The following is a 25,959-nucleotide window of genomic DNA, read 5'->3' on the forward strand; positions in this document are numbered from 1 at the left end:
TCAACACTTTTCATTAAAAATGCGGCCTGACCCAGACGGATCCAAACTGGTCCAGTGAGGAGTGACTTTTAAATAGAAATGCTGATGAGGAATAGTATTGTATCTAAATAGTACTATCTTGCCATTCCTTATTTCCAGGAATACATTGGAAAATTATTGGTTTTCAAATAAACTGGAACCCACCAATCTATAGGCTTGCTTATATGTGTCAGTTAATTAAATATGATCACAGAAGCCATTCTTAAGATTGGCCAGTGCTAATTTTGAGACAAGGTCTACTAGATAATCTAATCAAGTTGGATGGATAATATTACTCTGCATTTCTACCACTTCATTACTCTGCATTATCTATTTTATGTACATATATATATATATATATATCTAAAAGCTGAAGCGTAACATATATTGTTGCTATGCTCCAGTTGAACCACATCAGCAGCCATGTCATTATCTTTTTTGTTTCCAATTTTTCCTAAATATATTTTAAAACATTTTCTCATTTAAGGTAACTTAAAAACTCCATTATTTAAAAATTAAAATATTTGTTAACCATTATTTTTATTATTAATTTTCCAAAACTCTCCCTCCCTTTTACCTCTTCATCTCCCTATTACTTTCTACCTTAATATCATTCTCTCTCTCTACTCTTTTATCTTCTTTTATTTTTACTATTCTTATTCTCAACATCTTACTATAAATTTGACATCTTCTTTTCCACTCTATGCATAGTTTTCTCACACAAAAAGGTTACTTCTCTCTCTCTCTCTCTCTCTCTCTCTCAATTTGTTTTTCATTTTTTGTTTTTTTTTTTCTTTTTATTGTATTTATACTTTAGGCTGATGAACTTTTGTGTTAATTAGAATTCTACTTTGGGTTAATGTGATTTAGTTTTGTGTTTTAAGTTGTTATATTTTTTATTCTTTTTGATTATTAAATATTATCCTGCCGCATTATACATATAATATATAATAATATAATACTCCTACTATATTACATAGCATGACTTGGATAATTTGATGTTTATTGCTATATATTTATTTTTACTCTTTTTTCTTCTCATTTTATTTTATTCAACATTTAAATTCAGTCACATCCTCCGTACTATTAAATTATGCAGCACAAATCAAGAAAATTGCTAGACACACACCTACCTTCCTTTAGGGAAATCAAAATATTTGTGTGATAAAGGGTCATATAATTTATAATTTAGACAGCACTCTTTGAATGTGTCTAGACCTAGCAATTTGTAGACTTAAAAGACTATTGAGAATAGACTTTTTGATTAAAGACTAAAAAATATGGAATACTATATATCATTTAGATAAAAACCTTTATCGTAGATATATTAATTTTATTTTATATTATATGTTAGTATTGTCTCTTCTTTTTCTTCTTCTTCTCAAAATTATTGTGTATCATCTTTAAAGGATGTCAACAATATTGATCTTATGGGAAAAGTTACATAAAAAATTGAGAAAAAAAAAGTTTTATATTACAATCTATTAAAAATGCATTTTAAAAATTTTAACCTTTTCTATTTTTTATATCACTAACGTATTTTATAGTTACCAAATGTGATAACTTAAGTCTTAAAATTCTTAAGTTGTTTCGGCCCAAAAAAAAAAAAAAAAGGGTTGTCACAAAAGAGGAGTTCTTGTAATTTTTTTTGTAAAATGAAATATCTATTCTGTAAGACTACCAAACTTGATAATTGGCAATGATAAAATCACTCGCAACAATATTTGCATAGTTATATAACTCCAGCTAAAACAATCAAGCATACTTTTAGTTTTCAAAAAACTCATATCTACCCATGGTTAAACGTTCATCTTGGATAATTTTAACTTTTCATATAATTTTACTTTTATGTATTCATCAATTTTATTTAGATTCTTTTATAAATAAAAAAAATTGATTTAGATATTTATAAGTAAACAATGAAATAATGATTCATGAATAATCAAAAACCAATATATATATATATATATATTTATTTATTTATACATATTTATCTTCTACAGTTGTAATTTTACATATAATTTTGCATTTATATATTGATCTACTTTAATTTAGATGTATATAACTAAATAATGAAATCTATAAATAAGGTAATTAAAACAATCATATTTCTACAATTCAAAAAGTCACAATTTCTTTTTTCAAAAAAAGACCTTTTACATTTCGTTGGATTTTTTTTTTTTTTTTTTAACTTTGACATATCACTAACCTAACCACTTCATACATTAAAAAAAATTTATGGTTCGTTACTATTTCTGTTAAGATATTATGGATGTCTTAATTGATTGAGACCAAACTAGAGAAATGCCGTTCATATTTCCTTGAAAAAAATAAAAACCCTTCAACATAAAAACCCTTGGAGACATACCACTAACTACATCTAACTATTTAAGTCATCCATAATATCTATTTCTTATTGATAATCATAAAAATTACAACTAGCGAGGGAATATACAAAGTAATAAAGAATAAATGAAGGAAGAAAAAAAGAAATGAAATCAAACGTCAATTAGTAACCATGATTTGGAAAATAAAAAAGTGGTCAAGAGAAGTAAGAAATAAAATAGAGATGACCATACAAAAGACATTACAAACTTTATAGTGCAATAAAATCAACCATTACATTCACTTAACTAAATCAATAATCAACAATTAAAGATAATAGTATAAATTTTAAACTTAAAACTAATCAAACTCTAACTAGGGAAATTATATTTCCTATCATAATAAAAATGAGATGTTCTTTAGTAATTTAGAAATTATAAAAGAAATAAAGTTCGGAGATTTTATAATCTCATTTTTTAACATATCATTTAACCTTATATATATATATATATATAATCATAATCTTCATATACTATGACTTTAAAAAATCTAATGAACAGTTCTACCTCTTATTTAATGTCTATGTTATGCAATTATCAACTAGTAAATATATGATAATGGTAAAAAATGTTATAAACAAGATTATGAAAAATATGATAAACTTTTTTTTTTTTTTTAAATTCTTCATAAAGTTTATGGACTAAAATAATATTTTATCTAAAAAATTATCACATGCAATGCGTGGCTCTACAACTAGTTGAAATAAAGCCCCACAATTGGAACTAGATCACTCCCCAATCCCCATCTACCTCCTCCAAAACTTTGTGATCAATAGAAATGGAAATGGATCCCACAAAAAGAGGACAAGAGGCCACTTAGCAATATTTGCTTCTCTTATCGTCGAATAAGAGATCTGAAATTTGAATCCGAGAGCAATCATCATGAAACCGACACCATAGGTTGAAATTCTATATAAGTAAAAAAAATTTAGAAAGTAGTATTATAATTTGATAATTAGGGGAGGACGGATTTGAACCTAAATGCCTTGGTTGAAAATACTAGAAAATGCCAACTAAACTACAAAGCTCTTGACAACATATGTTTGTTTTGTATAACATAAATATTTTCATTCTTTATTTATTTTTTTATTTATTTTTTTGAGTGAGCAAGTGTGAAGGATGCTGCACATGTAAAACCAATTGCTATCTGGAGCATTTGTGATTCACAATAGAATCTGGGCCTCGAGGTTGAGATTCTAGATGGAGGTTTTGTCAAAGCTTGTAAAAAGGCTACGATTTCTAATTCCTAGAAATGTCTAAAATGTTCATTATTATTTCTGTCACCTTCTCTGTGGTGAACTGGTGTTATTGTTGCACACTTGGGACAGATGCACAACATATTTGTTTGCTTTCCAAACGAAATATGCAAGTTGTTTATTTTGGATGTGAGTGCGAGTGTGATTGAGTTCAGTTCTCACAAGACGAACAACATGATATACTGAACTATATGTGGGAACTGGGAAGTCAGCATTGAGAGATATGCAGTGTCTAGACACTAATCAATCACAGGACAGAAGTACTGTATGCCCTCTCAAATGAGTGTTTTAAAGGCCCTTGGATTAAATGGATTTCAAACATTATTTGATCAGAAATACTGGAGAATCACGATAAATGTGGTGAGGATATGCAGTCACAATGCAATGCTGGTGTTAGCAAAAAAATGGATCCAGAATTGGCAAGTGCTGTAATGGCAGTGGCGAGATGGTGCGGGATACAAAAGAAACAAATGGATGGCAATTGCTTATGTGTGCAAATACAAATCAGGCAATAAAGTATTACCAGGATGCTACTATTGAGAATGAGGCATAAAAGGACACTGCAATCAGTTCAACTCTTACACCAACTGACTCTAAGGAAAGGAATCTCAAGCATCATTATCCTATCAAGGAAACCAAGGCGTGCAAATATCAGTTAGAAGCCATTCCTAATCTTCAGAGACACAATCAATCTAGCTAAAGTGGCACCATGAATGTATATGCATGTTTTTTGGTCTAAGCTTTAGCAACTGTTATGTCAAATTGAAGTATTTTCATATGGCTGCCCTGGTTGGGTTAGATCTGGTGTGCTAATTTTCTGGCTTCTGTCTGGTTTTGTATACCTTACTAACGAATTTTGGCGTTGTCACAAAAATAAAATAAAATGGAAATCTCACATCCCATAAAGCCTTTCAACCATAAAAGTCAAGTTGTTAAAAATTTGCAAAATTGCATGGCAAATTTATTTTCTAAGCAGTTGGATGTGAGATATTCAGTAAAGTATAAAAACATATGCTGAATATAGTGTAATTGACCTGACTTTGAATAGAATGTAAATAAATTCAAACTTCCACGAACAGAAAATTGCATAAGTTAAAAGTTTTCTTACTTGTCTTACTTACAATAATAGGTCACTTAAAAATTTCTTCCATCTGAATACCATTGTCTTCCTGTTCTCTTGAAAGAAATGCTTGAGAAGCTGCTTATTGGAATTTCTGTAGGACCCGGTCATATATCTGATCAAATAATTGACAAATCTTTTTAAACAAGCTACATACTGCATTGATTACTAAATCAGCTGTGCAGTAGAGACCCTTACAAATTTGTTGGTATAAATGGCGCGGTACCCCTAGGATCAGGATTGGACATAAATTAACCATGAATAGCCATAAGGGAGAAATGATTATTGCGACAATTAGCTCAATAGCAATAATTCCAGAGACCAAACAAATGAACCTTAATATGGGAAGGTACTCATCGTCTTGGGGTAGCATTTTTATCTCCACATATGCAATGCCATAGATGATTGTAGCCATGATAAATAGCAAGACGATAGCAAAATGTGTATCAAGTGGCGAGACACCCAAGACTTGAAAGTGTAGACCAATTAAGGCAGTTGGAAACGAGGTGAGGAAGACAAGAAGCCCATGAAATGCTTCAAAGAAAACGCGCGCTTCATCACTGGCACATACACAAACAAGAAATCCTTCAGGTTTAACATTACTTTTTCTTCCAAATATAAGAAAATCAAAAACCCACAAAATCCACTTAACTTCCAAAAAAAGAAAATGTTCAGCTTTATTAGGTTTAGTTCCCAAACCTACCACAATGAGTGCAATTCAATGCGAAGAGATGAACAAGCCACTAACAATATTATTTCGTTCACCCTTGCAACAAGAAATTATCTTTGAAAATTTGTCTTATCAAGAATTTTAAAAATTCAGTCTTTATGTGTATATGCCTGTGCACTGGTGAGTTTGTAATAATTGAAGTCATTCAATAAGTTATAGGTCTGATATAAGACTTATTGTTCCTCATACATGCAATATATTGATGTTGAAATGTAAGCAACAGCCAAGCGTAGTCCCAAAACTTTTGAATCAGTTAGGGATTTTCAACAAACTAATCAAAGTCAGTCACATATATTATTTTCTGCCATTTTACTTGATATGTCTTATCCAAAATATACTGTCACCCCTTTACTTGATATGTCCTTTTTTGCTACCTCCATTAATGTTATATGTTCATCTTTTCTGCGATCTCAACAATTTTTTCTTTAAGACATTTATCTAGAATTATCCATATCAATTTATATGTTCATCTTTTCCTGTACATCATAATCTATACCAAGTACTTTCAATCTCTCTACAATTTTCATCTACTCACTTAATCTCCTGAAGGCACACTAAGTTTATTTTCTAATTGTATCTACTATTTACATTAGCTTCCTTGTTAAATACCCTATGTTCCAAGTGTTTATACGAATTCTATTCCCTTGGACTAATTTCTTTACCCACATCTGTCTATCAAAGTGCGAGAACTCTTGCTCATTTCTCACTACACCCAAGCACCGATATAATGCCTCTCTTACAAAGAACACTCTAACCAACCCTTGCCCACTTTTCATTTACTCTAGGGTCCAATGCAGCGTGCTGCGGGTAATGGATGATCCAACTTGTATATGTAGTGGATCCATTTATAATAAAGTGACTAAATCTTATGTTGGTCACTAACATATACAATCCTCCACCTTTTTCCAAGCTTAGTACTTGGGAACAAAATATGACACCAAGCATAGACATAGATAGAGTTGTATTAAAATAGATGCTAAAATGCAAAATTCATCTTCTATGTTTCACCGGAATTCATTTCAATCCTCTAACTTGCTTTCGTTCATTTCAATTCTTTAATTTTCAAGTTTATTCAATTAAGGCATCTCTATCAACCTTTGTTAAATGTTGTGGTTAATTGTTCAAATTTTTAATTTTTTTAATCCAATTTTTTAAATTAAAAAATATTAATTAATAGTTGAAAAATATTTTCCAAAATTTATAAAAAAAAAAAGAAAAAAAAAAAAGAAAAACATTTAACCAAAGTTGATGGAGAGGCATAAATTAAATAAACTTGAAACTTAGGACTAAAATGAATGAAAACAAAGTTAAAGGAGTAAAATAAATTTTAGTGAAACATAGTGTTTTGCATTTTAGCCTAAAATAAACAAGGGTATAAATTATTCTCTCTTAAAGCCAAACCTAAGAGAAAATCTAATTATATCTCAAATTGGAGTCTAATTTTATGCCATGTATTCCATTCAATTTCTTAATTTTGGTGCAATTGTTACTACACTACAAAAATCGATGAGTCCAATTTAATTTTCTTAATTTTTGGTGCTAAATGAGTTATTAAGTGAGAAAACCATTATTATACAAATAGTGGTTGGACAAAGCAAAATTGAGAATAACAATTTAAATGATTTTTTTTTTTTTTCATTTGTTTCAAATAAAATTATATTTATTTTATTAGTAGGTATTTTATATTTTCAAATATACAAACAGTATATATATATATATATAAAATTGGTAAAATTATATATATATATATATATAATTGGTAAAATTTTAATACGCATTTAATTATGCTTATTTTTGTAAATGTATCACACGCATATTATAAAATTGGTAAAATTATATATATATATATATATATATATATATATAATTGGTAAAATTTTAATACGCATTTAATTATGCTTATTTTTGTAAATGTATCACACGCATATGCATAAGGTTACAAGCTAGTTTTATGTTTATAGATGTATTGAATGGTTTTGACTTATGATTCATCTCACCATCTATACAAAAATATGAGACCCCATAACTTTTGCATACAACATGTGTGTACCAGACTAATTTGCTCAATAAACAACTTTTTCAACAATTAAAATTACTTCTTCCATGCTAAGAGTCTTGTGGTTTAATAGCATTGTCCGAGAGAACTTGGGTTTGAATCCTTCCATCCCCACTTGTTGTAAGGAAAAAAACTAAAACTGATCTTACATGCAAAGGGCAATTCTTCCACTAGTTGTGACTATAGTCGGAGTTTACAACCAACACAAACAAGGTCAATGATTTCTAATCCAAATGGCATTAACTCCTCCTGTAATATAAAATATAGGATGAAGCATAAGGTCTGGGGTTCAATACCACCATTGGAAGCGTGTATAGGAGCACTTATATCAGTGTTTGTATAATAGATAAAAAAAATACCACATTTTAGTCAATTAAACCCAAAATTCACTTACATTAGACTATGTAAAGATGTGTAAAAATTCATGATTGTTAGAGTAACTGTGTAAATTTACATTGGAACTATTCATTTTGTATTTAGTTTTTTATTCTTTCTTTATGTATCCTAAGGATGAAGGAAGAGAGTGGATGGAGGTTTTTATATGTGAACGAAGAAAAACAATTAAAAAAAATTATATTTTAATGAAATGTAAAGTAAAAAAAGATAATCTGGTGTGAGGTATTTTGAAAAGTGAGTGAGTAAAAAAAAAAGAAAAAAAAAAAAAGAAGCTTGAATTGATTGTAGCATTGGATTGCCATGACAGTCATCCCATTTCAACTCAATTTTTTTAAGGTATAATTGGATCTAATACTAATTGAACCAAGGAAAATAAAACTCCCCTCCACCCCTTCCCGCTCCCCCCTCCCATCACATTAGTCCAAACGGATCTACATTATGCACAACACAAGAACTAGATTGATTGATCAATCGATCGATCAACATTGATGTTTTGAAAGACACTAAGACTAAGACTAATTGATGTTTTGAAAGACACTGAGAGAGTAACTGTTACACTAAGACTAAAGCTTCATTTAGTTGGAGATAGAAAAGTGAGAGGATAGAAAACGAGGAAGGGATGGAAAAATTAAGGAATAGAAAAGATTTTATTCCATCATGTTGTTTGGTTGGAAGGGTGGAAAAGTGGAATGATGAAATTTTTTTTATTTGGTTAAGAAGAAAAATTAGAGGATAAAAAATGTAGAATGTATAAATTTACTCTCATATCACTAGTAAAGAATATTTTTAAAAAAAAAAAATATATATATATATATATATCTTATTAGGAAAATACCCCCAAAGTTGAGGTAAAAAGAATAAAGCCAAATGTGTAACTTAAAATGGAAAAAGAAAAAAAAAATATATATATTATATATATATACATCTACGTTATAGCTACGTGGGGGAGGACTAGGGGTAGATGGTAATTTTTATCAGCTCCTCTCTTCTCCCCATTTTCTTTCCATTTCGAGGGAATTGAATTTTGGTGGGCACAAGGAGAAAAGTGCCAAGCACCACCATTTTCTCCCCTTTTCCCTCCCAACCAAACACACCTATTACCCATTTCTCTCCTATTTTTCTCCCTCATTTTCTATCCACCTAGTTTTCACCCCAGCCAAATGAACCGTAAATGAAATACAGATAGACAATGAAGATGGTAGTGTGTTGAAGAAAGAGATAACATGGAGATGAAGAGGGGAGAAAATTGAAATAAACAATAGGACCACAAAAACTTACACAACTTTTGCCAACTCTCCATGTGGCCAGTTGAGTGATGAAAAAAACATCAAGAACGAGACTAACTAGCTAAGTAGCGTTGATGTTTTGAAGGATCTAAGAGGATGACTGTTACACTAAGACTAAATGAAATATAGAAAGACAAAGAAGATAGAAGTGGAACGAAGAAAATGATAAATTGGAGATAAAGAGGGAGAAATATAGAAATGAGCAATGCTAGATTGCTAGGACCATAAAACTTATACAACTTTTGCCACAACTGACCATATGGATGCACTTTCACTACTCACAACAAGTGACAAAATTTGTATACAATTTTGTGTTCTTAACATTTTTTGAAATAAAAAAGTTAAACATGCAGATAAGGAAAAGGCGAAGTGGAAAAAGAAAATTAAAAAGGAAAGATCTAGAAGAAAAAGAATGGGTGGAGCAGGATGGGATAGCAATGGGGCAAGGCAAGTCCAAAGGATGGGGTCTTTGCCCCCGCTCTACATGGTTTTGTCTTACTCCATTCTCGCCCTGCCTTGCATGACGGGGAAAATTTTCTTACCCCATCCCCGCCCCTTAGGGCCTCACGAAGCCCTCGCCCCACCCCGTAAAACTCTACTTCTTATTAATTTGCTCATAACTATTACAATTTTTTTTTTTAATAAAACCTGTTTTGTTAGTAAAATTACAAATAAGTTTATCCCATCAAATCAAACTAATTTTTAGCAAAAGTTGAATAATATTATTAAAGTGTTTAACAAGATAATATCACAACAAAAACAAAAATCTCATAATACAAAATCAATGATTCAATAGTATATAAATTTGTTTATAATAAAGACAAAAGAAAATATTAAAATTGGTACCTTATTTCCAACCTTGCTAGAGAAAAAAAGAAGCCGAAAGCCTTATTGGGTAGAATAAAATAAATTGACAATACATTTGTTTAAATAGTAGGATTTTAGGGTATGAAAAATTTACAATTTAACATTTATCAATGTGGGGCGGGCAGGACAGGGTGGGTTGGGTCTAAAAAGTCTAAGCCCATCCTCGTTTCACCCCGTGGCGAGGGGCTAAAATCTCATCCCATCCTTGCCCCATCACCTTTGCGGGATAGGGAAAACTCGCGTGGGGCGAAGCAAGAAGGGGCGGGGCGAGGCAAAATTGCCATCCCTAAGCAGGAAAAAAAAATATGTATATATATATATATATATCTCAACTCGTACATTGGGGGGAAGGGGGGGGTGGTAAGCTAAAAAATGGGCCTAGTAAATATGGGCTTATGGAAGGGAATAATTAAATTTTTTAGTGTAAATTAATGAATAATTAAATTGGCCCATAACTACTAGAAAAAACTAGTTAGATTAAATTATTTTATAAAATAACTATCATTATATTTAATTACATATATATATATATGTATATATTATTTTCGGTTTTTTTTAATAAATAAAATTTCAGTACATGTATTAAGTTGATATATTGGTTTTATAAAATATGTGGATTTTAATTTTTTATATTATGCGTACGAAGAAGTAGTAGTAATTCTGAAACGATACAGAATTAACCAGAATTAAAATATTTCATTTCATTCTTTGGCTATCAAAACAGTCTCCAATACAATATAGTAAGGAGTCTCTGGTGTGGGTTCATCTACTTCACACCACGTGACGACAATGGATAATACCACACACAGGCCTTGCTGGGGTTATCGCTCAAACCAATCCTCTCTAGGTATTGAGATAAGAACGCCTACTATCAAGCCATGTCCCCATGTGGTTAGCGAAATTTTCATCGAGTGAGTATTATTGTTTTCTTCAATAATAGTAGTTGACAATAGTGGGCAATGCACAATGGAATTAGATTTGTTTTAAAAATATATCTATATTTTAATAATATAAACGTAGTGGGGTTGTTGACAATTAATATGAATTTTTTTTAGTGCTGAATAATATTATTTTTAAAAGATTATTGTCTTTTAGTTTAGAGTCTAATCTTTATTTAGTAAGGGGATTCAGAAAGTTAGTTATTGCCATTTTAACTTCCAAAAATACCCCTAAATTAATGAACTTATCTTTCTTTCTAAAATAAAAAAAAATAAAATAAAAATTAAAAAAAAAAGTTAAAACTGTAAATAGACAAAAATTAAAATATAAAAGCCTACTAACGTTCATTGAAAAAAAAAATTCCCACTTCCCCAATTCCTCCTGCCCCACATTCTAAAAATAAATAAATAAATAAAATACTATCAACATTATTTTCTTCGGCACTCATTGTATGATATACTGAATTCTTTTCAATGATCAGACATTTTTCTGTCAAAATTTGTAAGCATTTAAACAAAATTTATTTACTACTTTATCAATTTAATTATATTGCGTATCATACTTTTTTAACTACATATTTTGTGAATTTGTAACTCTATGACATTCTGGGATGCGTGAACTATACGAAAAGTGCTATTTAAACAAAATTTATTTACTACTTTATCAATTTAATTATATTGTGTATCATACTTTTTCAACTACATATATTGTGAATTTGTAACTCTATGACATTTTGTAATGCGTAACCTATACGAAAGGCGTTATAAAAAATTTGGTTATGAAATGAAAATTATGACATTAAACTCTATAAAATAAAAAAATTAAAAAAAATAAAAAAAAACCCTCATCGCACACGCTTTTTATATTAAGAAAAATACTTTGTCCACAACAATTTTACAATAAATTCTACGTGATAAATTGTTAGTAGAGTGGGAAAAAAATAATTTAAGCGTTGGATTTAAATTAAAACTAGTAACAATTAACGATCTAAAATTTATTGTGAAAATATTATGAAAGTAACACTTCTCTTATATTAAAAGTGACGGTGCATTTGTTTCAAAAACTTAGTGGCGTATGCTTAACAATTATAAAACTAATTTCAAAAAACAATCGAATTCCATTTTGATAGATAATTGCATTAAAGTGTATAAAGAAATAGTTATTTTGTGTTTTTTTTTTTTTTTGATATTTTGTTAAACACTAAGTAGTTGCTAATTTCAATCGTCATTAAAGATAAAAATAAAATAAATTAAAAGTAAAATAAATAAATAAATAAATAATTGGTTCATACTTCGGCATCCCTCAATAATAGAAATCCTTCGTTCCTGTCCCTTAACCTAGTCTAATCCGCTTGAATTTATGAATTTTGAACATCAATCCATATGTAGACCAAGTAGTCCAAATAATACTATGTTAAATTATCAAATCAAAACAAAGCGGGTGAATTTATATGTCTCAAAATAATTCATACATCCAGAACATTTTTCTAACTATGGAATTAGACGAGTCCAATTCCCATAAACAACTCTATTTAGGCCTTGTTTAATTTTTTTATGAGAAACATGCTAAATTGCTTTGTATTCGGTTGAAATGAGTAATAAGCTTTGATAGAGCACCAACCCATCAACTTACTTAACAGAAGATATCAAACACAAATTTATTTAGTTACTTATATATCTTTCTTTTTTCTTCTTTTTTTTTCTTTTTTTTGGTGATAGTTACAATATGTTGTTACCCATAGCTCCCTATACCCCAAGAACTTTGTGTGCTTAAAACAACTTAAATAAGTCCTTTAACACTATGTTTGGGAGTCTTTAAAATAACGGAATGAAATAAAATGGATAGACCATAAAAATGGAATTGAACATAGTGTCTTTTCTCCAGTGTTTTTGGGACTTTATTAAAAAGTGATTAAATCAGTATGTCACCTCCATTTCATTAGATGAATGAGTGCTCCTCCCACTTTGGAAGGAATGTTTAGGAGAAAAATGGAATGGAATTACTATTCCAGGCTAGCCATTCCATTTATCCTGAGAAAAAAACCAATGCTGGAATAGTTTAAGAAAGGCAACATTGGACTTTAAAAGCTCTGAAAGGCCCAAAAATAGGTCAGATATGGGCCTGTTCCAAGGTCACAGCTAGCGGCTTTCCAGCAACCAAATACATCCATTTTTTTTTCCTTAAAAGGTAGAAATCACATCCATTTTGGGTTCCACAAGGTTCCAGAGACGAGCAAGAATCAAAGCCCTACCTGTAACCAGACTCATAACAGATTTATGGCTTTTGAATACAAGTCTAAATGAAGTAATAGGATTCGCTGGGAAAGAAGGATTATATTCAATTAACCTCTACCAACTCATGCCCTATAAACAGAGGGGTATACTTCAAAAAAGGAAATTGATATGGTCTTAAACTTTGCTGAAATTTCTTTGAAGAGAAAAATACACACCCAAAAAAAAAAAAAAACCACTAATAAAATTACTTGACCCTTGGCACATTCAAAGTAAATTGTATATATGATAAATTAATAACACAACTAGGCCTTCCTAAGATGAAAATCTTAAAGGAGCCCAACCCTTAGGTTGCATTTGGGAACATGGATTTAGATTTTGGATTTGAAATCAATCAAGGGATTTGGAATTCATTATTATGCAATTCATGGATTTTTAATCCCTAGTTTGGACCATTTATATGGTTAGAAGTATTTGAATTTATTTCCATTAGTGGGGAAAAAAATAGATGCGAAAGTTACATATTTAGCAAAGAACAAAGAATAATAATAAAAAGTTTGCAGTAACATAACTTTCTAGCGATAAAAGTCATAATTAACATATAATTTTAATGTGTACGATAAAAATAAATGTTAAATCTTAAGAAATTTTTTTTACAAACACCATTCAATCAAACAAACAAATAAATCAACTCAGCCAATTTTCAACAATTCAGCATCTGATACCCAAAAATTAGTATTCCAACATCAGGGGCATAAACTCTAGTCAAATCTCAAGCATTGACTATCTTAAACCAACAAGCATAACAAGGAACCTGACTAGCAAAGGAATATAAACCATCTCTTCTTCCACTTTTTTTCCCATCTCATACCCCCTCTGTTTTTGTTGGATGCACAAATATCTTATATCATCGGCCTTAAAGATCAGAGCAGCTTGAAAAACTTTAAAGCAAACATACAACCATGCCATTACAGAAAAATACCTTTTCCCCTTTCCTTCCTGCTAATTTTTATCCTAATCACGAATCAGAATATAATGGGAAACTCTGTTCTTAAATCTTCAAGGAGTCCCAAAAAAACCAAGCAAAACAACACATACCCACTTTCCCTTGAATTTGAAATTAAAAATATCGTTTTTTTCCCCTAATATTAAAACTAGCATGAATAAGTGAATTTGAGGTTTTCCAATGTAATAGTTCATTTCCTCCATTTACTTTGTCTAATTTGCTTGATAGATGTAGTCTTTAAAATTCTTAGTTCTGTTTTGTTCTCATGCCTACCTTAGTACACGTCCTGTGTGCTTTGGCCTTTTGTATTAGTTTCTATCAATGAAGTTTTATTACTTATTAAAAAAAAATCCTGCATTTTCTAAGCAACAAAACAATATGAAAATCCAACCACCTGATGTAGGATAAATTGGGTGCTTGTGGTAGGTTAGGGTTTAGGAGGATTGTGAATACAGGATTCAGAATTGTAGAACAAGTGTTAGCACTCAAAATTAGGTAGGGTTTGATGAGAGTTTTTTTTACCACATGATAGAGAAATTATGTGGGATTTCATGGTTTTCATAGGTAAGTGTGAGGGGTTAACTTGGGATTTTAAAGAAGAAGAAAAAGATAGAAATTAACAGTGTTCAGAATTGACACTAGAATTTAGCCCATAGGCTTATTTTGGATTCCATACTTTTCCACAAACAACTCCTAATCAGTGCATCCTCAACCCTCCAAACAGCATACCTAGGATCCATAATAAGAGGGAGATCATCATTTATATTAGTAAACTTCTTCCTATCAAAAGAAAAACCTCAAAAGCCTAGGCCCATTGTGCATAAAAACTCCCCTTAAGAAAAATCAAAGTAATAGAGAGCATCTCAGAGGGGAATAAGAAATTGGGCTGTATACCTTCCTTGGATTCCAATAAGCACCCAATTAAGACAAAGAAAGTAAACAAATGAATAAGATGTGGCTCCTGTAAGCAACACTAAAAATATATAGCAACAAAAACCATGTCTGACACTCAGTCCACAAAGAACCTGTATTCCCACAAGACAACCACCATCACTCCTCACAACAACCCAGAAATTAAAGAAGCAACACAACAGTTCCAAACCAACATATCAGATGCAACCATGGAAGATTAAATGTTACTACTCTGGCAAATTCGCCTATTTAAGATTTATTTTATGGGCCATGCTTGAAGTCTAATTGAAGTAAATGTGATTTTAAAGGTCTAGTTATGTGTTTTTGGGTTAAAACAGTTTTTTATTTGGGCTTTTATTTAGTAAGTTACGGTCATTTTTGTATTCAGGAGCAAATTTGTGATTTCTGCAATTCCTACAAATTAAGGATATTTTGGTAGTCTAGTCGATTTTGGGATTTTTCTAGACTTAAATATCTTACATTTTATTTTCTTAGACTCCAATGACCCATGGATCAGAAGTGTAACATAAAAGACAATGGCATGCACTACCTGACTGGGGTAAACTGGAAGCAAAGGAAGAAGCGACTCCCTTATGCTGAGCTAGGAAATAAGCATACTCTTCTTTTGGTATGGAGATCAATTCTATCTCTAGAATCATCTTGGGAGTTCAATGTAGTCAATGAAGGACAAAGTTCAAGCATAGTATTTCATTACAGTTTTGCCTTTGAATACAAAATTGACCATAACATGTTAATTAAAACTCATATTGAAACCATTTTAACCTAAGGACAAATATAACTAAACCTTCAAAATCAAATGATTTTTACTTCAATTGGACTTCACAAGTAGGCCTTTAGAAGAATTATTAAGTAATAACAAATTCATCTTCTATGGCATCAAACCCCTAATAAAAACAGTAACTCTATAAGTAAAACATACCATGAATTGAGAAATACTTAAGAAACCCAATTCATATATATATATATATATATATATAATAAACAAACAAAATGAAAATGGGCAGCCAAAAATAAAAATAAATTATTTTCATAGCCGCTAAAGGCAAACATGCCTTCCAGCTTCAACCAATAATTTTAACAATTACGTATTAATAAATATCATATACTTAAGATGCTTAACTAACACTTCTAAATAATCCATCCATATGCAGGAGCTAACCGCTAAGTACAATGAGCTATACAGGCACATATACAAACAAATTTATACAAGAACCAATATCTTTTTGATAGGCGATAAAGAGCTACCAAAATTAAAACCATTAAAGTTGATACTTATAGAAAACAAAAGGCAAAGAATCAATTATGAAACAAAAATTGATCCAAGTAACAATCAAATTTGAAAAACGAAGAAATAGAGAGAGATTAAAGCTAGAACCCAAACCTGTTCAGTCGGTGATAAATAGCTTCCCATATTGAATCCTTCAATTTGATGGCTAAATCCAGAGCCGCATTGCAACTGAGATTTTGTAGAAAACAAAAGACATAAAATTAATTATTAAATTAAAATTGATCCAATCATCCAAGTGACAATAAATTTGAAAATTTTAAAAACAAAGTAAAATAGAGATAATAAACCAAGAACCCCAAACCTGTTCCACAGGCCATAAAAAGCTTTCAAAAGTAAAACTTTCAATTGAATCGTGAATCTCCAACTCCCAGTCGCATTTGAGTTGAAACTGATTAAAAAAGAAAATCATTAAACAAAAATAGATGCAAGTAACAATCCAACATGTAAACTGAAAACAAATAAATACAGGCATTTAAAATTTGAAACTGGCGGAGAAGAGGGCTATGATAGGAATAGTTTTGGTTAGGGTTAAGCCTTTTTTATGGGAGAAGGAACGCGAAGGTGAAGAAGAGACTAATAAGTAAATAACTATATCCATATCCTATCAAAAAAAAAAAAAAAAAACTATATCCATAGGACTATATAATATTATTTCTCTCAGACCGTTGCGTAGAGAGGGGGAAAATAATAATAATAATAATAAAATCTAAGGAAAATTCTTTAAAATTTTATATTCTATATATATATATATATATTTTTTTTTTTTTTTTTTTGAGAATCCTTTATATTCTATATTTATTGTAAACGTTTTACAAATGTACATATTTATTTAGTTTATCATGTACGAAATCAATAATCACCCCAAAACTATCATAAATTCTTGTTATACAATATTATTACATATGCATTTTTTGAACTAAAATTATAAGTTGAAGAATAAAAAAAGTTGTGTTTAGTTCACACAGGAATGTTACACACAAGTATTTTATAAATTGAAATTGTAACTTTAATTCACAATTTCAGTTTATAAAACATACGGCATACCCAAAAAAAAAAAAAAAAATACTATTACCTTAAAAAGATTTAAATCATCTATCCGACATTTTATTTTAATATAATATTTATTTTTCAGTTATTTTTTTACTTTTTTAATATATGGGAAGAGAGAGAAAAAGAAAAGGCAAAACAAATGAATAAAACACTATTTATATACGGTTTTTTTTATGGGATATTTATTATTTACACTGTTATTATAATTAAAATGTAAAATTGAATAATTTTAAATAAGATGATAGCAGTGATTTTTGGGATTGAATATCCAAAATTTACATCAAATTAAGCTTCATGCATTGACGGCAGAGAAGCCTATTGACTTACAAAAACCTGTCACTGTGTTCTCCCAAAAAAAAAACCTGTTACTGTTTATAAAATAAAACAATAAAACAATAACCTGTCACTGTCAGCATCTCACGTTTTGAAAACAAAACAGCATTAAAGAGCTTGTTTTTTGGCTACTGCCCGTCTGATGAGTTGTTCCGGCGGCGCCGGTTATTTTCCGCCGATACGTCCATCTCCGACGATCTTACCAGAAACGGCCGAAACCGGTTCATTGATCGGTTCCGTTTTTAAAACCACGCCTGAACTACGTACCCACAACCGAAACACGATTCTTCGCCGCACCGCCAGACTTGCTGCACCAAAAAAAACCAGGACCGCATCGCGAGTGTGGCATCGAATGGTTGCCGAACCGTTGGTGCATCGCGAGTGACCTACTTCAATCGAAAAATCGGATGCCAAACCGGTTCATTTATCGGTTACGTTTTTAAAACCACGCATGAACTACGTACCCACAACCGAAACACGATTGTCCGCCGCATCGCGAGTGAGCTACTTCAATCGAAAATCGGATGCCCGAAAATCGGATGCCAAACCGGTTCATTTATCGGTTACGTTTTTAAAACCACGCCTGAACTACGTACCCACAACCGAAACACGATTCTCCGCCGCACCGCCAGACTTGCGCACCCAAAAAAAAACCAGGACCGCATCGCAAGTGAGCTACTTCAATCGAAAATCGGAACTACGTACCCACAACCGAAACACGATTCTCCGCCGCACCGCCAGACTTGCTGCACCAAAAAAAAACCAGGACCGCATCGCGAGTGTGGCATCGAATGGTTGCCGGACCGTTGGTGCATCGCGAGTGACCTACTTCAATCGAAAAATCGGATGCCAAACCGGTTCATTTATCGGTTACGTTTTTAAAACCACGCCTGAACTACGTACCCACAACTGAAACATGATTCTCCGCCCCACCGCCAGACTTGCGCACCCAAAAAAAACCAGGACCGCATCGCGAGTGTGGCATCGAATGGTTGCCGGACCGTTGGTGCATCGCGAGTGAGCTACTTCAATCGAAAAATACCCGGACTTTGTACAGTGTACCACATAACATGTAAGTCTCACCGGCCGCGGCCGTGTCATCTTATTCATGATCAGATCAGACAGCTAGCGTATCAAGTATCGAGCCCGCCACGGTTAATAAGCTACTAAGAAAATACTATTCAAGATAGCATATATAGTAAAGAAGAAAATGAAGACAGTAGTAGACTAACCTGCCATGGTTTCTAAGAGCAACATCACATTGGGAAATGATAATTGTCTCCGAGTCCGTGCTTCTTCCGGCCATCCTTGGTGTGTTACGTGGCTGCGTTTCTTTTTTTTTTCTTATCCTTTTTTTTTTTTGCCCCTGAATTACGTGCTTTGCTTCTTAGCAATATGCACACTGCACATAGGAATGGGGGAATACTAGTGCCACAGGAAGTGGCACAGTTTATTTGTTAATGCGAAGAGTTGTGTGTGGCGTAAAGGTTATAGTTTCTACTTTGTATCGGGAACAAGGCGATGACCCTAGCCTTTTTCATAGGATATCTTTTTTCTATTTTTTTTTGAGAATCATTTTCATAGGAAAGCTAACGTGGCAAATTGGCAATACCACATAGGGTCATTTCAACAACGAAAAACGGGTTGTTTTTCCCGGCGCACATTAGCGGTTCTATATGGGTTATTTCGGCGCACGTTAGGATTCTTGGCGATTTTTCCTTGCGCTGTGGACCACCCCCTTTGTTTTTTGGTTCTTTTTTTTTTTTTTTTTTTTTTTTTGGGTTCAATTGGGCTACATATAATTTTTTGGGTTTAGTAAGGACGTAAGAATAATTACCCAAAAAAAAAGAAAAAGAGGAAGGTGGGTTCAAGCCTGTGCTATCACTTGAACTCAAAACAATGTTTCAACTTTCAACAACAAATTTTAATCCTATCAACAACAATAACAACAACAACAACAATAACAACAACAACAACAACAACAAAATTTTTTAATAAATTATTGTGCGTACCCAACTTCCTCTTAACGGACCGGGCTTAGGGTTGAGCTTACAACTTATTTGTAGAATGGGTCTAGTATTTCCTACTAAGGGTAGTTCCTCACCAAGTGACCTTATGACACCCCCTAGCTCCAGTGAACACCCATACTTTCCTCTCTGTGTTGCTCCCCCCCTCGGTATTGCTAGCTCTCTCTCTCTCTCTCCCTATTTTCTCTTCAGAATTACCAACCCTCGCTCTTCACTCAATTTTGTTATTTATAGCTTAAGGTTAGTGGAGGTTTCATGATTACGTTCTGGTCTCACTCGTGTGGATAGGGTCTGATTTGATTATTCCTGACAAGAAATATGCCCCATTGGAAACAATGGTAATGGCATTGAAACTGATTTCCGCCTCCAAAAGATCACCCAGCAGCGATACTCCCCAAGATAATACCGAGCTGCTAGGGACGCGGGCTATCCTTAGCGAATGCATTCCCAAGCAAATCATAATGGACCAGACATGGGTTTGCCTATCATGTATCCGAAACGACGTGGACTTACTAAGAGGTTTAGGCTCAGTTTTGGTCTTAGTGAATGTTCGGGCCAAGGCCTAACGGGCTTGAGGCCATACCCCGTATAATCCAAGGCCCAATGGGCCTAAGGCCATATCTCGTACAATAGCCCTCCCTTGATTCGTGTCCGGTTACCGGGAGTGAATCAAGGTTAATCCAAAGGGCACAAGAGATTCCTCGAGAAGTCCAACAATCGCCCATTAAATGAGTAAGGCGGTTATTAATGCCCTCTCAAAAGGAGCGTTAGGTCAAGCTGTCAAGTCTATCCGTAATTATGACCTGACGGTTGGTGAACCGAGGCCACACATGTGGGGGTCACGAAAATGAATTTAAAAAAGGTTTTCCAGCTTCCCATTCCATTTAATGCTTCCACCCTATAAATAGTTCCTTCTGCTTCCTCAGGTTACTTTATGCTTCCCCACTCCTTCAAATTTCTCTCTGCTGAGCATACTCCTCCTGTGTATAGATCCTCTCACCAAGAGCACTACCTTTTAGAGCCCCAGTAAGCTTTCCTCTTTTTCTCCTTCTTTTCTTCAATTTCTTTTCCTCACTCTAGTATTAGGAATGGGTTATTCACACCTTCTTGATACTAAAGCAACTCTACCTAGTTTTAGGGCAGCTTACAATATTCCCGGGGATGTAGATATAGCTTACTGCCATGAGGGTGATATCACTCTTCAGTGACGCCGTCATGTAGTATTTTTCCCTTTAATGGCCATTTTGGAATGGGGGGTTAGGTTTCCGGTAGATCCCCTTATACTCAGTACCCTTAGGTTTTATGGTTTATGTCCCGACCAACTCCCCCTAATTTTTACCGAGTAGTAAGTTACATCAGCTGCTTAAACCAAATATATGGGTTACAACTAGACCACCATGACATAAATTTTATGTACAGTTTGTGCGATAACATTAAATCTGACTACTACCTTAAGGTTAGGGATGTACGGGTATGGCTCATATCGTGCCTTCTCGACTCTAATAGAAACTCGACGGGAGAGTACGTCCGGGTGAGTGGCAATTGGCTTGCCAGCGAGCTTACTTGCCCAACTTCGCCACGTGATGTTGGTCGGTACCCTACTGTACGGTGCATCTCCCCTGGGAACATCTGGATAATAGGCCCAAACTGCGTAAATGGGCCCATGATTGCTAACTCCCTCATCAAAAACTGGACCCAAGGGCCGCTAGATTAGCCGGGCACGAATCAAGGGGGTAAGGTACGGTCCCATGGAGGCCAAAGTACATTTGAGCCTAAAGTTCCGACGCAACAAAGCTACCCACAGCCTCGGTCTAGGCCCACATGAACGGCAGGCTCATGTCTTTTCACTTGATCCTTACTCGGGGGACTTTACCGAGCAATGAAACAGGAACAGCGTCCGAAAAGATAGAAATTAACAGTGCTTAGAATTGACACCAGAATTAAGCTCGTAGGCTTGTTCCCCCCAAGTTTGGTAGTGGCCAAAATACTTGGCTACAACTTATTTTGGATTCCATACTTTTCTACAAACAACTCTTGATCCATAATAGGAGGGAGATCATCATTTAGATAAGTAAAATTCTTACTATCAAAAGAAAAACCTCAACAGCCTAGGCCCATTGTGCATAATAAATCCCCTTAAGACGAATCAAAGTAATAGAGAGCATATTAAAGGGAAATAAGACATTGGCTTGTATACCTTCCTTGGATTCCAATAAGCACCCAATTAAGACAAAGAAAGTAAACAAGTGAATAAGACGCAGCACCTGTGAGCAACGCTAAAAAGAAATAGCAACCAAAATAATGGCTGACACTCAGTCCACAAATTCCCATAAGGCAATCACCTACAGTCCTCACAACAACCCAAAAATTAGAAAAGCAACACAACAGTTCCAAACCAACATATCTGATGCAGCCGTGGAACATTAAAATGTTACTAGTTTACAAATTCGCATATTCAAGATTTATTTTGTCCATGCTTGAAGTCTAGTTGAAGTAAAAGTCATGTGATGTTAAAGTTCTAGTTGTGTCTTTGGGTCAAAACAATTTTTAATATAGGATTTTATTTAGTAAGTTATGGTCAATTTTGTATTTAGGAGCAAAACTATAATTTCTGCAATCCTTATGAATTAAAGAACTTTTGGTAGTTTCATAACTTTATTTGAGTCTAGGATTTTTTAGGAGATCTTAAATATATTTTCTTAGACTGCAATGAAGTGTAACATAAAATACAATAGGATGCACTACCTTATTGGGCAAAAGTGGAAGCAAAGGAAGAAGCAAGTCCCTTTTGCTGAGCTAGGATTTGAGCATACTCTTCCTTTGGTATGGAGATCAATTCTATCTCTAGAGTCATCTTGGGAGTTTAGTGTAGCTGATGAAGGACTAAGTTCAAGCATAGTATTCATTACAGTTTTGCCTTTGAATACAAAATTGATCATAACATGTTAATTAAACCCATATTGAAACTGTTTTAACCTAAGGACACATATAACTAAACCTTCAAGACCAAATGATTTTTACTTTAATTGGACTTCACAAGTAGGCCCTTAGAAGAATTTTGAAGTGATAGCAAATTCATAATTTTTTCATAGGAACTTTTTTTTGGACATAATTACAAAATGCTGCTATAACCGCAGCTCAATTTATTCACCCTTAGACTCCCAAGCACTTTGTGCATGGGGAGGTGTCAATTAAGTTACAAAACCCTTGGCCAAATTTATCTTCTATGGCCGCATCAAACCTGTAAAAAAAGTGTCTCTATAAATAAAACACAACATGAATTGAGCAATAATTAAGAAACCCAATTCATATAAAACAAATGCAAAATAAAAATGGATAGCCAAAAAAGAATCCAATTATTCATAGCCGCTAAAGATAAACAGAACTTCCAGCTTCAACCAATAATTTTAACAATTACGTATCAATAAATATCATAGACCAAAGATGTTTAACCAACCCTTCTAAATAATCCCAAATTATGTATATCCAGAAGCTAACCCCTAAGTGCAATGAGCTATACTGGCACATATACGTAATATGTATATATACAAACATATTTATACAAGAACCCAAATCAGCTCGATCGGTGATAAAGAGCTTACAATACTGAAACCTTCAATCTGATCACTAAATTTACAGCCGCATTAAAGTTGAAACTTATACAAAAAAACAAAACAAAACAAAAACAAAAGGCAATATATCAATTATGAAACACAAATTGATCCAAGTAACAATCAAATTTGAAAATTTGAAAAACAAATGAACAGAGAGATTAAAGCTAGAACCCAAACCTGTTAAGTCGTTGATATAGAGCTTCCAAAATTGAATCCTTTAGTCTGATGGCTGAATTCATAGCCACATATAAGCTGAAACTTGTAGTAAACAAAATGCAAAAAAATCAATTACTAAACAAAAATTGACCCAATCTTCTTGAAAAACAAAGGATAGAGAACCTAAACCTAAACCTGGTCAATAGGCCATAAAAAGCTTTTAAAATTAATGCTTTCAATCTGATTGTCAAGCTCCCGGCCGCGTTTGAGTTGAAACTGATTGAAAAAGAAGAAAGAAAATCCAATTATGAAACAAAAACATATGCAAGTAACAATCAAATAAGTATATTGAAAACAAGGGAATAGAGGCATTGAAACTGGCCCAGAAGGCGGCTACGATAGGTTATTGTTAAGTTTTTTTTTTTTTTTTTTTTTAATTTTATGGGAGGACGAGCGCGAAGGCGAAGAAGAGACATTGTTCGAGCACAAATTTCTAAAATTCCTAAACTTTACTTCTCTGCCTATGCCGTTATTTGAAATCACTGGATTTTGGGTTCTGATTATTTATGCCCAAACGGGGTGGTTTGGGGGTTTGGATCCATTCTCTGAAATTACTCGTTTCTGTCAAGCTTCCATTGCCTCCGCAATCAAAGCTCACAACGCTGCTGTCCGCTGCTGAAGCCATACCCATCAATTATTTTACACCTAAAAAGGCAAATTGACTTTCACAGAAATCAAACCAAGTTGTAGGTACCAGAACAGAGCTCGCAATGTAGAGCAAAGGAAACTTTTTTTTTTTTTTGGTTGAGAAAATAGAGCAGAGGAAACTGATGTTTTAAAAACAAAAAAAAACTAAATCATTAAAAAGTAGTGAAATTAAGGTACGAGGAATATCTGTCGTCTTTCGTCAAAGAATAGGCTTGTATTTAAGAATGAAAAATGATTAAATTGTATCAAATCATGAAAAAAAAAAAAAGAATAGTGATACTTATTTATTTAATCATAATTTTAACTAGAGGGATAATTGGGTTCAGATGATTGCTGGCATGGAGAAGGTAGCTTTGCCATAAGTGAATTTGCAACTGATTGAATAACGTTGGCTTAAATTAATGAAAGAATTTAAGATAGAAATGGTTATGAGTCTAATGATTTATCATTTATGAGGGGACGTACTCACGGCAGTTGTGACAAGTTTTAGTGGAAGGGTGTTGGCTGATCCAGCCAGAATATTAGCAATTAACTGTTAATTAAGATAATAAGAAAAAATTCCGCTAACGGGGCTTAGCTTAGTTGGCAAGGATCGGACGCTTCGTGCACCACACTTAGTTTCGAATCTCACTATCAACAGGAGTCCGTTGGTGGGCAAACTCAGTGGGGGTATACTCGCGAATATGAGGTGACTCCCACGTAAGGGGTAGAGGATATCCTGCCTCTTGACTCCCTACCTAGGGGTGTAATATAATCATAAATTCTCCCATTTTAGTTTACCAAAAAAAAAAACCATCAAAAAAAAAAAAATGATAATAAGAATATAGTTATATGTAGTGAATAAGAAAATGAAGAAAGTAGACTAACCTTTCATGACTGCTAAGATTAGATTCACGACCAGATATGGTAATTCTCGCCGAGTTCAATTCTGTGGGTCTTGCAGCCATTTTCGGGGGTTGCTAGTCTACGAGAAATCTCTGCAATATCTAGGGCACTGTGATAGCCATCAACGGCTAGGATTGAGAGTTATTTTCAATCTTGATCAAAATAGAATTCATCTTTGATTTTTTATTTAAGGGCTGAGATTGAAATTCAAATTATCCAACTCGCAATATCGGCCATCCAGATTATGTTGCACACTGTGCAACGCACTACGATTGCACGTGATAAAATTCCTCACATGGAACCTTTTTTTTTTTTTTTTTTTTTTTTTCTTTTTATTTTCCCCCCCCCCCTCTTTTTTTTTTTTTTTTGAGAATGAATTTTCCTTTTTATTGATGTAACATTTTTGCTGTAACAGAAATTGTTATTTTACACACTTACAATAGTATTTAATGATAATAAAATTTCTTCATGAGGTGCTACCTAGGCCACTAGCGAGTTCATCTAGCCATTTAAAAAGAAAAAAAATTATTTTTGTTCATTTGCTTAGCTCAATTATCCTTTTGGGAGATCAGATTTTTGATGCCCAAACATTAAATTCTTGAGAATAAATGTGTGTGTAAATTATAAAGAAAAATTCAAAATTTTGAAGCAACAATATGACTCCACCACTCTCTTA

General features: G+C 32.9%; 1 long non-coding RNA gene across 4 annotated transcripts; it reads right to left on the reverse strand.

Annotated features, from left to right (window-relative positions):
• Positions 1-4,677: 4,677 nt before the first annotated feature.
• LOC112028524 (uncharacterized) lies at positions 4,678-17,100 on the reverse strand. Of its 4 annotated transcripts, none has more exons than XR_010631118.1 (4): positions 16,977-17,100; positions 16,812-16,898; positions 16,604-16,678; positions 4,678-5,338 (listed from the first exon to the last, which is right to left on the reverse strand). It is a non-coding gene; the product is annotated as an uncharacterized LOC112028524 (long non-coding RNA). The 4 variants fall into 4 exon arrangements; XR_010631117.1 differs by having other exon boundaries at positions 4,678-5,006; positions 5,114-5,338; positions 16,812-17,100; XR_010631119.1 differs by having other exon boundaries at positions 4,678-4,893; positions 4,977-5,338; positions 16,812-17,100.
• Between the last annotated feature and the right edge of the window lie 8,859 nt (positions 17,101-25,959).

This window comes from Quercus suber, unplaced genomic scaffold (genome assembly GCF_002906115.3).
Source record: "Quercus suber isolate HL8 unplaced genomic scaffold, Cork oak 2.0 scaffold_196, whole genome shotgun sequence".
NCBI lineage: Eukaryota > Viridiplantae > Streptophyta > Magnoliopsida > Fagales > Fagaceae > Quercus > Quercus suber.